Source organism: Orycteropus afer, unplaced genomic scaffold, assembly GCF_000298275.1.
Source record: "Orycteropus afer afer isolate SDZICR_OR568_19922 unplaced genomic scaffold, OryAfe1.0 scaffold00024, whole genome shotgun sequence".
Taxonomy (NCBI): Eukaryota; Metazoa; Chordata; class Mammalia; order Tubulidentata; family Orycteropodidae; genus Orycteropus; species Orycteropus afer.
Genome location: NW_006921611.1, coordinates 3,223,163 through 3,235,291, shown reverse-complemented (window position 1 = coordinate 3,235,291; position 12,129 = coordinate 3,223,163).

Here is a 12,129-nt window from a genome sequence, read left to right as displayed (position 1 = left end):
TTGAACCTCCAGCCTTCTGGTTAGCAGTCAAATGCCTTAGGTACTATTTCACTAGAGCTCCTAGTCTTGAATATCTAGAATAAATAACAGTTAGGCATTGCGTGTAATTCTTTCTATATATTGTTGAATTTGTCTGCTAATATTGTGCTGAGGATTATTGCATTATGTCCATGAGAGACATTTGCCTGGAATTTATTTATTTATTTATTTAGTATTGTCTTAGTTTTGTTTTTGTTATCAGGATAATACTGGACTCATAAAAGTGAGGTCGGACATAGTCCCTTCTATTTTATTATCTGGAAGATTCGATTTTATAAAATAAGTTTTCATATGTGGCATTTTAATTTTTGTTGTTGTTTTTAAGTATTCTGGAATGTCAATGGTAGTTTCCAGTTTGATCCTATGGATATTTAAGGGCTATTATTATAATTTCCAAGGAACCCCAGTGGTACAGTGATGAAAGCACCTGGCTGCTAATCAAAAGGAAAGATAGTTGGTTCAAACCCACCAGCCACTTTGTGAAAGAAAGATGAGGCAGTCTGCTTCCATAAACCCTCTGGGCAGTTCTACTCTGTCCTATATCGTTGCTATGAGTCACAATTGGACTGATGGGTGGTGGGTTTAATTTTTTGCCCTTACAGGTTTCAGTTGAAAGGGGCTTTTTGCATTGATTTTGCTATTTGTTGTTATTTCCCTTCGAGTTGGCCCGACTCATAGCAACCCCTCCTTGGGTTTCTGAGGCAGTATCACTACGGAAGTAAGATTGCCCAACCTTCCTTCTGAGGAGTGGCTGGTGGGTTTGAACTGCCAGCCTTCTGGTTAGCAGTCAAGCGCTTTAGGCATTATGCTACCACAGCTCCTAGTGTTGTTATCAAAGACTATTGCTTGTTCAGTTTATATGTGGGAGAATTTGCTGTGGCTTTCTTTGAGGCTTAATATGTAATGATATTATATGTTGTTTTTCAAATTTCTAAGTTTGATAAATTTCTATTAGATACACCTTGTTACATCATTTAGACTTTCAGAGCTCTGCTGGCATAGTGCTTAAAGGATTTGACTGCTATCCAGAAGGCTGACAGTTCAAACCCACCGGCCACTCCTTGGAAAGAAGGTTATGCAATCTACTTCCATAAAGATACCTCCTCAGAAACACAAGGAAAGGTCACTATGAGTTGATTCGACTCGATGACAGTGAGTTGAGTTTATACTTAGGCATATTTTTATCTACTTCAAGTGAAAAATATAAATAAATTAGATCTCATAGTACTATTAAGTTTCAATTAATTTATTTTTGCATTTAACAATTTTTATTCTTTATGAACTTTTGAGCTCTAGTGGTGTAGTGAGTAAGACATTTGGCTGCTAACCAGAAGTCAGTGGTTCAAACCTACCAGCTGCTCTGCAGGAGGAAGATGAGCCAATCTACTTCTGTAAAGATTTACATCCTTAAAAACCCAATGGGCTTCACTATGACTTGGAATCAACTAGATGGCAATGGGTTTGGTTTTTTTTTTTTTTGGTTATGTGTGTATTGAGTAGTAATTATTCATCAGTATCAGAACTTAACCATTATATATTCCATTTATTAGTATAAAGTGCTTTTCTTTGTCTTATGTAATATTTTTTCTTCCTGAATCTAACTTTTTCTACTATTAAGAACAAAATGGTTGTTGTTAGGTGCCATTGGGTCAGCTCCAATTCATAGTGATCCTATGTACAAAAGAACCAAACACTACCCAGTCCTGTGCATAACAATCTTTGGTATACCAGAGCCCATCATTGCAGCCACTGTGTCAATCCATCTCATTGTTGAGGGCCTTCCCCTTTTTCACTTATCCTCCACTTTACCATGATATCCTTCATGGTATCCTTCTCCAAGGAATGGTTTCTTCTGACAGCATGACCAAAGTAAGTAAGATGAAGTCTGGTCATTCTTTCTTCTGAGAAGGACTCCAGCTGCACTTCTTCCAGGACAGATTTGTTCATTCTTTTGACACTCTATAGTATTTTCAGTATTCTTTGCCAACACCACAACTCAAAAGCATCAACTCTTCTTCAGTCTTCCTTGTTCATTGTCCAGCTCTCACATGCATATGAGGCAACTGAAAATACCATGGCTTGGGTTAGGCGCACCTTAGCTTTGTTCTTCAGCACTTTAACAAGATCTTTTGCAGCAGATTTGCCCAGTGCAGTATGTCGTCTGATGTCTTGACTGTTGCTTCCATTGATGTTGACTGTGGAACCAAGTAATATCAAGTCTTTAACAACTTCAATCTTTTCTCCATTTATCATGATGCTGCTTACTGGTCTAGTTGTGAGGATTTTCATTTTCTTTATTTTGAGATGTAATCCATACTAGAGACTGAAGTCTTTAATCTTCATCAGTAAGTGCTTCAAGTCATCCTCACTTTCAGTAAGGAAAGTTGTGTCATCTGCATATCACAGGTTGGTAATGAGTCTTCCTCCAATCCTGATGCGAAGTTCTTCATATAGTCCAGCTCCTTGGATTATTTGTTTAGCATACAGATTGAATAAATATGGTGACAGGATACAACCCTGACACACTCCCTTCCTGATTTTAAGCCATGCGTTATCCCCTTGTTCAGTTAGAATGACAGCCTCCTGATCGATGTATATATTTCTCATGAGAACAGTCAAGTGTTCTGGAATTCCCATTCTTCTCAATGTTAACAATAACTTGTTATGATCCACACAGTTGAGTGCTTTTGCATAGTCAATAAAACAAAAGTAAAGATCTTTCTCCTATTATTTGCTTTGAGCCAAGATCCATCTGACAGTAGTAATGGTATCTCTCATTATGAGAACATAATACTCATCATAATTTTATTTCAATTTCTTAGTATGCCATTGCTGGCCCTTTATATTTTCCAGATTTCCTAAGTTACTTTGTTTTCTATATGTTGTATATAACATGATCACATCTGAGAATTTTAATTTTTAATTAGGTGATCTTGTCCCAATTGTAAATGCCTATAAATTTATAAATTGCTAAAATACATGTTTGAATTTAGAGTATACTGTATTTTATTCCATCTTTTAAATTGTTTTTTTTTTTTTTTTAAACATTTCATTATAAGGTTTAGATTTACTTTGCTTAAATAAGTGTGTGTACATGTGTGTGTTCCTTCAAGTAATTTTGAAAGATACTTTCCAGATCTTTAGTTGTGTAAGTGTATAACTTTAAAAAAAAAAGCCATTTTTTAATACTCACTGGTGTACTCTACATTACAAGCAATTATGGAATTAGATTACTTTCACTCTATCATTATTTTGCCCTCCACCACGTGATTTAGGTCTTTATGTTATTTTCTTCTTAGTTTTTCTAATGATTACATTTGTGTCTTTATATATAATTATATATCTATTACTTTTTTTAATCAACTTTAACATACATATACATTAATTGCTATATTTATACTCTCTTCCATTTCCCCTTCCAAATTTTATTAGTTATTTAATTTCTACATATGTATTATATATCATCCTTGCATTCTGTTCTGTGGCTACTATTCCCATTGCTGCTTTAGCTGCATGGATTCAGTACTCATCACCAATCATCTCTAATAGCTTCTGCATTTATCCTTACAAAATTTCTCAGGAAGGATGCATGAAACTATAGCTCCCTAATTCTCGCATTTTGAGGAAAAAAAAAATATGTGTATATATATACTTTGTCTTTGGCTGAGAGTGAGGTTTTCAGTTCTTTATTTGAAGACTTAGCAGTTGTTTCACTTCACATTTTTGTTTTTGGGCCTGAGTAATTGTTTCTCCTATAGCTAACTTAATCACTTTAGCTGCATACCCAAAATATTTTCTGTGTAACTTTGAAATCAGTAAACTTATTAGCATAGGTCTCAATGATGATCATTCTATATTATTTTTTCCGTATAACATAATATGCCTTTAAGTGTCCTTTTTTAATGTAAGCTCAGTAGAAGATGGAACTTCATCTGTTATTGACACTGTTGTGGCCCCTGTATGGAACAGCCTGGCATATGTGTTGTTTCTAATTGCTGTCTAGTTACTTCTTACATATGATCACGCAATGTGTGCAGAGTGGATGTGTGCTCTAAGGGTTTTTAAGGCAGAGACCTTCCTGAAACCGTTTTCCAGGCCTGTCTTCTGAGGCGCCTCCCAATGGGTTTGAACTACCAACCTTTCAGCTAATAGTGGAGGACTTCACAGAGAGGGTGTACATGAATGAAGGCCACAGCTAGTAGTTGAACCACCTATGGACTCTTTCTAACATATAAGAGGCGCTCGATGAATATTTGTTGTTGTTATACCTTGAATATTTTTCTTAAGCTGCAACTTTGGATCTTTATTCTGATCCTTTATACTCTAGTTATGCATAAGTTGCATAGCTTTCATTTCCCATCTGTTGAATCAACTTGATGGCAGTGAGATTTTTTTAATAATCGTTTCAACTCTCTTCATTTTGCTTTGTTCATACTGCTCATCCCAGTTATATCCACCATGCATTTTGTTGCATTTTCAGAAGGATCTCTTGCCCAGTTTCTTCATTTTCATGTAAGCTGTATTTTTTCTCCATCTTCTTCCCTTAGCTCTGCTATGTCACTTTTCTTCTGATGTTCTTTTCCTACAGTTTTCCTCAACACTGGAATTCTGCTCTCAATAGGTTTTTCAAAAGGTAATTGTCTCACACCTCTTTTTTTTTAAAGACAGATATTTTTGAAATAATTTTATCTGCTTTATGATAACACTTTTCAGTGAGGATTTGTTATTTGATGTTTATTTTCCTGCTACTTTAAAAAAAAAAATAGATGCTATGTTGGAACCATGTGCTTTCTTGTTTTAACTTGGAATAAACTATGTTCCTTTTAGCTCAACCATTTCAGGTTTGGAGAGATCTGAGTACTATTCTAATGCAGAAGCAACTTTCCTTGATTCCAAGTGAAGCCCTTAATGACAGGATTTTATGTGTGAAATCTACCACCCATCTATCTGTTGGTCATACCATGGTGCCTTGCATGTCACTGTGATGCCGGGAGCTATGTCACTGGTATTTCACATACCAGCAGGGTCCCCCGTCTGGACAGGTTTTAGTGGAGTTTCCCACTAAGACAGAATAGGAAGAAAGGCTTGGTGATCTTATTTCAAAAATTAGACAACAACGACCTTTTGGATAAGAAGAGAATATCGTTTCATTCATTTGCTCTTGATACATCATCAGGAGAGATCAATCCATGGAGGAGGATATCATGTTTAATGAAGTAGAGGGCCAGTGAGGGTGAGGGAGAAACTTGTTGAGATGGAATAACACAATAACTGCAATGATAGATTGCAACATGCTGAGATCATGAGGCTGACAAAGGATTGAGTGACATTTTGTCTGTATATAAGTTCATCATAAGTTGGAGATAACTCCATGGCAACTATCTATCCATATCTCTGTGTATCTATTGATTTGCCTATCTTACCTATCATGTATCTATCTACCAATCTTTCTATTTACCTATCTATCTACCATATATCATCTCTCTTTCTCTCTTTCTGTCCTTATCTATGTACCATCTATCTATCTATAATCTATCTATCACTATGTGCAAAATATTGAACCTTGTTTCTCTCCATCTTTCTTAGTTAACTAGTGATACCAATTCTAAAAACATCACAAATAGGTAGTTTTAAAGAACAGAAATTTATTTTCTTACAGTTCAGGAGGCTAGAAGTATGAAATCAAGATGTGGATCTCAGGAGAGGGCCTTCTTTGTTGGGATCTCTGGGAGATTTTTGGCATTTCTGGGTATTCCTTGGAGTTTATCTTCCCTTTGTGTGTGTGTGTGTGTGTGTGTGTGTGTGTGTATTCTGTTCTTTTTATAACTCAGAAGTTATTAGTTTAATGACCTACCTTTTCCAGTATGGCATCATTAACATAACAAAAGAAAACACTATTTCCAAACAGGATCTACAGGAACAGATGGACAGGACTTCAATACATATTTTAAAGGTACCTAATTCAATCCATGGGAGCTCTGGTAGCATAGTGGCTAAGGCACTTGACTGCTAACCAGAAGGCTGGCGGTTCAAACCCACCAGCCACTCCTCGGAAGGAAGATGGGGCAATCTGCTTCCGTAGTGATACTGCCTCGGAAACCCAAGGAGGGGTCGCTATGAGTCGGGTCCGACTCGATGGCACACAACAACAACAACAACAACAATTCAATCCATAGAGGAGTTCTAGTGGTACACTGGTCAAAGTATTCGGCTGCTAACCAAAAGTTCTGAGATATGAACCCACCAGTCACTCCACAGGAGAAAGATGAGGAAGCCTGCTTTCATAAAGACTTATAGCCTTGGAAGCTCTATGAGGTGATTCTATTCTGTCCTATAGTGTTGCTATGAGTAGGAATTGACTATATGACAGTTTTTTTTTTTTTTTTGTTTCATTAAATCAATCCATATACCATACAACAGAGATCAGTGGCTACAGTGTTTCTCAGAATTCTTACTTTATTTTCCTGACCCCAGCTCACCCACAAACTGCTTGGTGTAACCATAACTTGTTTGTGTGTTTCCTAAGTAGCCTGTTTCCTGTTTTCCCAGTGCCAAAAAAAAAAAAAAAAAAAGGCAGAAGTTCCTACTTTGAACCTATTATTTTTTTTCCTAAATGGAATGCTGGGTTTGCTCCTAAATATATGACATTTCTTTTGGAACACTGATTTTTGTAAGAAGCCTTTTCTTAGCTCTGCAGCCCCGAGTATCTTTGGCTTCTTTCCACACATCTGTGTGATCTTCTTTGCTTTTGGCAGCCCTTCTTTATATGGAAATTAACTAATTTATCAGATTTGGAGTTTCTTTTCTACATTTCCTTATTACTTGGCAACTATTTCTGAAATAAAAGGGGCAGAAACATCTTTATTCTGCTGCCCTTAAAACATAAACATAAGTCCAAGTCACCACTGCCCCTAACAATACTGACTGGCATTAAGGGGTTTTATTGGTTAAAGTCCACAAGGCATTGTGGGGCCTTCTTCCTTTGGCATATGATCAAGAAATTGACTTCATTTGAAGCATGTGCAAATCAGAAGAATGGTTGTATGTTCCTGCAGTGTTCCTAAGGAGAGTAGTCAGTGTCCACATGGATGGAATAGAAATATTATCAGTAGGGCTTTGCCACTTAAGTTTGAAAGGAGCTTCCCATCTGGTCTGCGCTGACGATACTATGGAGAACTACTAACCTATGCCAACCGTGAAAAATACATTTTTAAAATCTCAGCCATAAGCCATATCATCCCACACACTACCCAGACAGGCATCCATTAGTCTATATCTGTAAATGTACCTCACAATGCTTTTCAACTAAAGGCATCACTGACCTTAATGGAGACATATAGAGGTACATGGGCTAAAATGGAAAAAAAAAAAAAAAAAAAGATACATTAGAAGCAGCAAACAATCATTTTCCTGGGAACCTTATCTGTAAAGATTTAGTTCTTCTATGAACCCGTCCATGGATAGTTGAAGCAAACATAAATGAGCTGATTCATCAAGAGTCTAAGAAGCTTATATGCAGTATCTTTATTGGAAGTCATCTAGAATCAATCCCTTGCGTCTAGGAGACAAACAAGTATAACCAGTAGAACCAATGAGAGTTGAAGGAATTATTATTTATAACCATAAAAATTTTTATGTCTCCTAAATGTTATCAAAGTTGAAATTGTGAACAGCATAAAGTATAAAACTCAGTGTAACTTGTCTAATGATTCAGATGAGTGAGACTTGGTTTTTTTAATATATATAATTATATAACCAAACCAAGAAAATGAGCTTTTTGAATGTAATACAAAATGAAAATGAAAGGATACTTTCCTTTTCCAGCAAGTTAAGCAGAATAGGGACAGTGGTGATTCAGTGGCAGGAATCTCACCCTCCATGTGGAATTCACAGCCAATACATCTCATTCACAACCACCATTTGTTTTTCAGTGGAGACTTGTATGTTGCTATAATGCTGAATAAGTTTCAGAGGAGCTTCCAGACCAAAACAAACTAGGAGGGAAGATAGGGATATCTACTTCTGAAAATCAGCAAATGAAAACCTTGCAGAGGATCAACCAACATTGTGTTCCAAAGTGCATTGGGTTGCTATCAGTCTGGCACTGACTGACTTGATGATAACTAACAATGCCTAAGGCACTTGACTGCTAACCAGAAGGCTGGCGGCTCAAACCCACCAGCCACTCCTTGGAAGGAAGGTTGGGTAATCTACTTCCGTAGTGATACAGCCTCAGAAACCCAAGGAGGGGTTGCTATGAGCTGGGTCCGACTTAACAGCACATAACAACAACAACAACAACAATGACAAAGCAGGAGTATAGTCTCTTCAGTTTTGGAAAGTTTGATTATGATGTGTCTTAGTGATTTTCTTTTGGGATCTGTCCTATTTTGGATTCATTGAGCTTCTTGAGTGCATAGTTTCTCATCTTTTATGATATTAGGGAAGTTTTGTTCCAAAAATCTTTGACTTTTTTTTTTTTTTGTCTGTTCCTGTTCTGGAATTCTTATTATATGTAATACCTTTTGATAGTGTCCCATGTGATTCATAGGATTTCTTCATTTTTTTTCATTCCTTTTTCTGATTGTTCCTTTAGCAGATTAGTGTTGAGAGATTTGTCTTCAGTCTCACTAATTCTGTGTTCATTGATTCATTTCTACTCCTTCATCCTTTCAATGTATTATCTATTTCTCAAATTTTAGTATTGAGCTGCTGAATTTCTATTTCCTGTCCAAAATTTTCCATTTATTTTGTTAATTTGTTCTTTTTGTTTCTTTTTATTCTTCTACAGTGTTATCTAGCTGGACAATGAATAAGGAAGACCAAAGAATTAATGCTTTTGAGTTGTGGTGCTGGCAAAGAATGCTGAAAGTACTGTGGATTGCTTAGAGAGCTAATAAATTTTTCCTGGAGGAAGTGCAACTGGAATGTTCCTTGGAAGTGAGAATGACCAGACTTCGATTCACTTACTTTGGTCACGTTATCAGAAGGAACCATTTCCTGGAGAAAGATGTCATGCTTGATAAGGTGGAGGATTGATGAAAGAGGGGAAGGCCTTGAGTGAGATGGATGGGAACAGCTGCTGCAACGACACGCTCAGGTATAGCAAGGATCACGAGGCTGGTGCAAGACCAAGCAGTATTTTGGTCTGTTGTGCATAGGGTCGCTATGAGTTGGAGATGACTCAACGGCACCTAACAACAAGAACAACAACATATTTAAGGTCATATTTTGGATCTTGTGGACTTGTTTTATTTCTCCTCAACTTCAACTTGACCTTGCATATGAGCAGTTGATTGTCTATTCCACCATCAGCTCCTGGCCTTGCTCTGGCTGAAGATATTGAGCTTTTCCATTGGCTTTTTCCACAGATGTAGTCAATCTGAATCCCGTGTACTCCATCTGGCAAAGTCCATATGTATAGCTGCTGTTTGTGTTGTTGAAAAAAGGTATTTGCAATGAACAAGTCATTGGTCTTGCAAAATTCTATCATGCAATCTCCAACATTATTTCTACCATCAAAGCTAAATTTTCCAACTACTGGTGATTCTTCTGTTTCCCACTTTTGAATTCCAGTCACCAGTAACAATGAACACATCTTAATTGTACATTTGGTCAATTTCAGACTGCAGATATTGATAAAAATCTTCAATTTCGTCATCTTTGGCTTTGGTGGTTGGTGGATAAATTTGAATAACAGTAGTATTAACTGGTCTTCCTTGTAGGTGTATGGATATTATACTATCACTGACAGCATTGTACTTTGGGGTAGAAGCATCCTTTGTGATGATGAATGCCTAGCCATTCCTCTTCAATTTGTCATTCCCAGCATAGTAGATCATATGGTAGTCTGATTAAAAATGGCCAAAACAAGTCCATTTCAGCTCACTAATGCCTAGGATATTAATCTTTATGCATTCTATTTCATATTTTAAAAACTCCAATTTTCCTAGATTCATACTTTAAATATTCCATATTCCGATTATTAATGGATGTTTGCAACTATTTGTCCTCAGTTTGAGTCATGCCACATCAGCAAAGGTCCCAAAAGCTTTACTTTATCCATATCATTAAGGTTGGATCTACTCTGATTAGGCAGCTCTTTCCCGGTCATGTTTTGAGTGCCTTCCGACCTAAGGGGCTCATCTTTCAGCACCATTATCAGACAATATTTCAGGGCTATTTATAAAGTTGTCCAGTAATGTATCAGACAGTGTTTCTCTGCTATTATAAGGTTTTCCCTGGCCAATTCTTTGAGAAGTGGATGGCCTCTTCCTTCTTCCAAGTCTGTCTCACTCAGCAAGCTGTGTTGAAATCTGTGCACCAGGCACAACCCTGCTGGTGTTTGAAACACCAGTGGCACAGCCTCCAGACTTACAAAAACACTCAAGCCACCACAGTAGGACAAACTGACAGACAAATTTGTCTACCTTAGTTGTTCCAAACCTCTCTGCCTTCTCCTTACTTGGATCCTGCTGCTGTTGGCCCTGGCTTCCTGCCTTCCTGCCCTGGGTGAAGGCTTTCTCCCTCCTCTTACCTGGGTGCTGCTGCCATTGGTTGTGGCTTTTCCTGCCTTCTGGGAAAGGTAGAGAGAAAAAAGAGAGAGAAAGAGAAAGAGGAAGGACAGAGGGAAAAGAAATATAAATGATAAAGAAAAATAAGGGGGAGCAGGAGAGGGAGTCCTTAAGAAGGAAGAAAAAAAGGAAAAGAAGGAGAAAAAGAAGAAAAACAAAATACAAATGTGGTACAGCACTGGAGCAAGTGGAAGCCACCAAATATGGATGCACTAAAAATGCAGCATTAGCTCTTTGAGAGTGTACACCACCAAATAGAATGGGTCAGGGTCAGCATTGCTGAATGAGGAAGTAGTAAGGGATGAGGTACTCATTCAGCCCCTTTAAAAAAGAATGAAAGGAAGAAAGGAAGGAAGGAAGGGGAAAGAAAAAGAAAGAAAGAAAGGAGGAAGTGGGAAAAAAAGACAATAATAAGAAGAAAATAAGGAAGGGTGAGAGGGAAGCACTGAGACGAAGGGAAGAAGGAAAAAGAAAAAATAGAGATGGAAGAAAATGTCTGGTGTAAGAGTTAGCTGCCAAACCCAGCTGTAGCAGGAAAATGGGCTCACTCTGGGAGAGCTCACACCACCATCCACGGAGTGGTGGGGGCAGGTGCTACTGACCATAGGGTGGTAGGCAGGAAGATAAAGCATGGGGGGTAGAGAGGGTAAAGAGAAATAAACAAAAGTAAAGAAAGCAAACAAGAGGAAGAAGAGGGAAGAACTAAGAAAAAGACAAAAAAAAAAAAAAAAAAGAAGAAGAAGAAGAAGAAGAAAAAGAAAGAAAATTGTCAAACACTGTACTGTCAAATGTTCCAGCCACCAAACACAGCTGCACAGGTATGCAGCACTCACTCACTAGGAATGTGCACCTGTAGTCAGAAAGGAGGAGCTCTGGTAGCATAGTGCCTAAGGCATTTGACTGCTACCAGTCACTCCTCAGAAAGAAGATTGGGCAAAATCTACTTCCATAGTGATATCACCTGGGAAATCCAAGGAGGGGTCGCTATGAGTAAAATCAGACTCTAGGGCAGTGCATTTGTTTTTTGTTTCAGTCAGAAAGGAATGCTAACTACGTGGCCAGTGGTGGAGGGGCTCCCATTCTTCAGGATCCAACAGAAAAAGAAAAGAACAAGGGAAGAGGAAGAAACAAAAGAGGAAAAGAAAAAAAATGTGGGAGGTGGAGACAGAAGAACTAAGCAGACGATAGAAGGAAAAAAAAGCAGCACAGCAATGACAATGTGGCGGGTGATGTTTGACTGGCTGCTGAGTGGGGATGGGTAGAAAGGGCCACATCTCTGATCGCTTGATCACCAAGTAGGGTGTTATGCAGTCCTGGGCAAGTGAAACTAATTCAAAATGGCCATGATATGCCCTTTGGCAATTTAGTGCTGTTTGTCTACTGTTTTCATTCAGTCTCTTTCTCTTGTTGGTATTTGGCTACTTCTTTATCCTTTCCTTTGAAACTCTTGGAACCAGAATTGTCATCTGTAGCCTAGAGAGCCAAAGTATGATCTTGAATATATCCCTCCTGAATT